Here is a 4,859-nt window from a genome sequence, read left to right as displayed (position 1 = left end):
TGAGAGCTTCGTGGGCTTCCCGAGCAGCTTCAAACCAACGAGCTTTTCTCCCGGAGGAGAACTTCTTGGACTTGCGGGGGGAGATAGAGCCGGACGAGGACACGTACTCCTCGAACTTGGCTTGGTCGAACTCGTACTCGACCTCCTCCACGACCGGGATTGCAATCCGCGGCTGCGACGCATCGATCTCGTTGGCGAGATCGTCGGCTCCCACTGTGGTCGCCAGATTGTTCGCGTGGAAAACTGTTTTCTTTTTCATTGATATGATTGTCATCTTGGGTTACAAAGATCCGGTCTTTTATAGATCCGGTTACAACTAAATCAAAGAAAATAAAGAAAAATTACAACTCTCCTCTGTGAACAAATCACGAGCTCCTGTTTTGCGGTCGCTCGCTTTGGTGGGTTCTTTGCCTGCGCCGGGGTTAATCCGTGGACCACCGCGCGATCTAGATCCGGTCGGATCTACACGAGTATGCGGGTATTATTCCACGAAGGGAATAATAGCCGGGAGGGATTAATCCACCAAGGGAATAATCGCTCGGATCTCGAGATCTAAGACCAAGCTTAGATCTGGAGTGTAGCCTCGTGTAGATCTCAGATCTGTTCTTTCTTCCTCTCGAGATCCTGCCTTTTCTGACGTGGATGGTCGCCGAGGATCAGATCTGAATGGTGCAAGTCTTCTGGTCTTCAAGCTCCGAGTTCACTCTTCAATCCGGCAGAGTTTCGGCTCTTGAAAGTTCGACCCCCGAAAATGAACATCTCTAGGCCTATTTATAGGCTCTCAGGACAGTGGCTGCAAAAAGGGAATTGTCGGCCACCTCTGGCCACTGTCGGCCACCTCGGGCCACCTCGGCCTTGGCCGAGCCACCTTGAGGTGGCTCGGCCACCGAGCCACCTCAAGGTGGCTCGGCTAAGGCCGAGCCACCTTGGGGTGGCTCGGCTTTGGCCGAGCCACCACGGGCGGTGTTTTCCGACTTTTTTCGAGTCGTTTTCCGTTGGTTCCGGTTCTGTCCGTGATTCGGTTGATTGAGATTCTGATTGGTTGATCTGATTTGGCAGTAAGTTGGATTCCTGATTTGGCAGTAAATCCGCTTCTGAGTTCGAGTCCGAAATTGATCTTGATTCGATCGTGATTCCTCCGAGTCCGCTCTCGGTTGGATGACTCGTTGATTCCTCAACTCATTAGCTTGATTCTGCACGCGGGTGGATGCATTCCGTCGCTTCTGTGCGATTCGTCGATCTCGTCGCCTCGTTGGTTCGTCGGTTTGTGCCGAGCTATGCTAGGGGACCTATAAGCAATTTTATATGCCTACACACCTCCTCGACACCGTGATTCACTATTGTAGTCGCCTGTAGACTTCGTCGTCGGACACTGCATCCCTCGGGCGCTCTCCTTCGGACAATATTAGTCGCCATTAAATCCTCCTACTCGCAATGACTATTCCTTCCTTTTTTTTCCTTTTTCTTCATCTTGATTCTTATAATGCCGATCTTCAATCTTGCATGATGTTGTCTTCTATCTTACAAACTCGCTCCTGAATCCATCATCATGGTTTTGATATCACTTGTTGGGAATTTTAGTCTCCTGCCTACTATAATTTGCACAACTTGGAAGCCAACCCATAATCAATAAGATATAAAATAATCACAATCAATAAGAAAGAACACTAAGATTTACGTGGTTTAATCAACCAACTTTGACCTACATCCACGGGCAATAATACGAGAAATCCACTATGTATCAGGGAGAACTACAAGAGGAACCACTCAACTCTCATCTCTCTATCTCTCAATCTCGCATACATAATCAACTCTCATGTTATCTCCAAAGCCATCTCCTTACAATTTTTTTAACGGACAAAGACTACGAAGCCCTCTCCTAATAATGTAATCTTTTGAATGGACAAAGGCTACGAAACTCTCGCCTCTCGTATAATATTCTTGAATTAGGTTACGCTCTCTGCTAACCTAGATTATAAGAATATTAGCCCTCTCTTATCTGCTTGGTTTTTCTTCCAACAATAGAAGAATATATATATATGGAAACCAAAACCCTATCTTTAGCCTAACTTCCTAATTAGAATAGGATTCAAACTTCTAATCATGATGAGACTCAATCTTCTAATCATGGTAGATCTCTAATCCTATCTAATTCTTCTGAAGTTATACAAAGAATTAAAGACACAATCCTAACAATTTTCTCTAAGGGGAGCTCATCATATGCCAAAGGCAAATCATTAGCTAATTGGAAGATTGTGTGTAAGCCTAAACTGGAAGGGGGACTGGTTATTATAAATTTATCACTTTTCAGTGGGGCTCTTCTATCCAAATGGATGTAGAAATTCCTCAAACAAGACTCACTAGTTTGTCAAATTCTTTGTGCTTCATTCTCCCACCTTACCCCTATCCCTAGTTTCACTTGACCTAAGGCTAATGCATCTAAGATCTGGCTTGAAACAATCCTTTCTAGCCAAGATTTAAAGTCTCTAGTTCAATGAAACTTGGGTAATGAACTCAGCATACGTTTTTGAGAGGACAAATAGATAGGTGCTAATACTCTATCTTCCTTGTTCCTTTTAGCATACAACCTAGCTCTCTCAAAATATGTCAATGTAATATGCCAAGGTAGAATGCATGACAACTAATGGCATTAGAGGTTTCTCCTTCATATGCCTGTATCTCAGAAAGAGATCCAGTAAGTCTTAGAAATGAAATCCCTCCTCTCTAATCACAATGATCCAAATAGCACTCTCATAGATGAAGTTCTCTGGCCTTTCAACACCATAGGACACTGTTCTGTTAAATCCCTCTCCCAGCAGAAATGCTATTTAGCTCGCTGTTTAACTCGCAACTTTAGCTCGGGCCTACGTGGAGCCAGCCTCATCAGCACCCCCAAAATTTCTGTCTGTGACCTTCCCTTTCTTTCCTAAATTTTATTCTCTCTCCTCACTCCAACCATCTCCCCAAGAGAAACCCACTCCAGACTCCTCCCCTCCCCCAACCCCAGCCCCAGCTCCGTCGTGACTGGCCGCCACCGCCCCCTGAAGCAGATCCGCTCCTCCCCCCCCCCCCCAACCCCAGCCCCAGCTCCGTCGTGACTGGCCGCCACCGCCCCCTGAAGCAGATCCGCTCCTCTTACGCTGTAGTCCCCTCTATCTCCCATCCCCTCAGCTCTCCGTAGAAGCCCTAAAATCGGATCGATCTCTCTCATTCCCCCCACTTCAAAACAGGTACCTTTCCTCTTTTGAAATCCATCAAAAACCCTCGATTTCGTGTAAATTTCACTGCTTTAACTCTGATTTGATATGATTTATGTTTGTCTCTTGTTTAATTGAAATCTACTTACAAACTAAACACGAGAAATCTGATTTGAGTGATGTGTTTAATTTCAATCAAAGTAAGCACAAGAAATGAATTGGTGAAAATTGTGTGCAAATTGTTTGAATGAATTCTTGGTGCAAATTGTGAAAAATTAACCAAGTTTAACCAAGTTTAGAATGCACAACGAAGAACGACATGTGCGGGCAATCAAAGGAAAAATTATGTATAAAAGTGATTTTATTGGTTAACTTTTCACTGGTTAATTTTTCACTGGTTAATTTTACAGTGCATAATAAAGAACAACATGTGCGGACAACCAAGTTTTGTGATTTTACTGGTTAATTTTTCACAATTCAAGCACAATTCAAGCACATTGCCCGCACAAGAGAGTGATTTTACTGGTTAATTTGTGACTTCTTGGTGCAAATTTCACATTGCCCGTACATGTCGTTCTTGTGTTTAATTCAAGTAATTGATGATATATATTTGAGTCTTTCAATTCGTTCTTTAGTTGTTACCAGAATAATTAATAGAGTTTAGAGTGTAATATGAATTTAACCAAGAATTTTTTTGGTTATCTTGTGGATTGTTTTGAGGAGTGATGCATGGTTAATTCGTACTTAACCAAGAAATTTTTCTACAGCGGAATCATGTCGTCAACATCTTCTCAACAATCATCCTCTTCTAAACGAGCAAGGTTCTTTGATAGGAGGCTATATGCTACAATGTGGAATCGTCCACTTCCATACGAGATTCCAAATTGCTTTTGTGGGATTCCAGTGCAAATCCAGACTTCTTACACCCCGAGGCATCCGTGTCGTCGATTTGGAATTTGTGCTACAAACACTTGTAATTGTTGAGACTTCTTACACCCCGAGGCATCCGTGTCGTCGATTTGGAATTTGTGCTACAAACACTTGTAATTGTTGGACTTGGTTAGATCATTCGATTTGGAATTTGTGCTACAAACACTTGTAATTGTTGGACTTGGTTAGATCATGGCGAAGTACCAAGCTACGCTCACGACTCAATGAATAGATTTATTCGCAAGTTTGAAGAGCTTTCAATTGAAAATGAGAAATTGAGATTAAGAATACATGGGGAAGAAAATGGAATTTGGAAGAAACATATTCAGGAAAAAAACTTTCTACTTGGAATTTTTGTTGGTTTCATGATGTCCATTTTTCTTGTAATAATATCTAAGGGTATGCTTTTGGTTTGGACCTTGTAATATTTTGCTAACTCAACTATGGCCGGTGTAATGAAAAAGTAATTGACATCCAAACGTGCATAATTCTTTTTGGATGCTTTCAATTTGTTGTTATAAAATGTATGGAGGTTCATTTTGCAGGTGTTATTTTGGATGCTTTCAATGTTCAGCTGGTGTCTGAATTTTGAATCTTTTATGTCGAATGCATTAAAGTTCTTAAAATGGCCGGTGTCAAAGCTCGGTGATGGTTATGTGCATCAGCTTTGATATGTAAACCAGGATTAGTTATTACTTGCTAAATATGGAGCTGCATCAGCTTTGATCAGTT

The sequence above is a fragment of the Asparagus officinalis genome, chromosome 7 (assembly GCF_001876935.1).
Source record: "Asparagus officinalis chromosome 7, Aspof.V1, whole genome shotgun sequence".
In the NCBI taxonomy this organism is placed as follows: domain Eukaryota; kingdom Viridiplantae; phylum Streptophyta; class Magnoliopsida; order Asparagales; family Asparagaceae; genus Asparagus; species Asparagus officinalis.
This window is presented reverse-complemented; position numbering follows the sequence as displayed.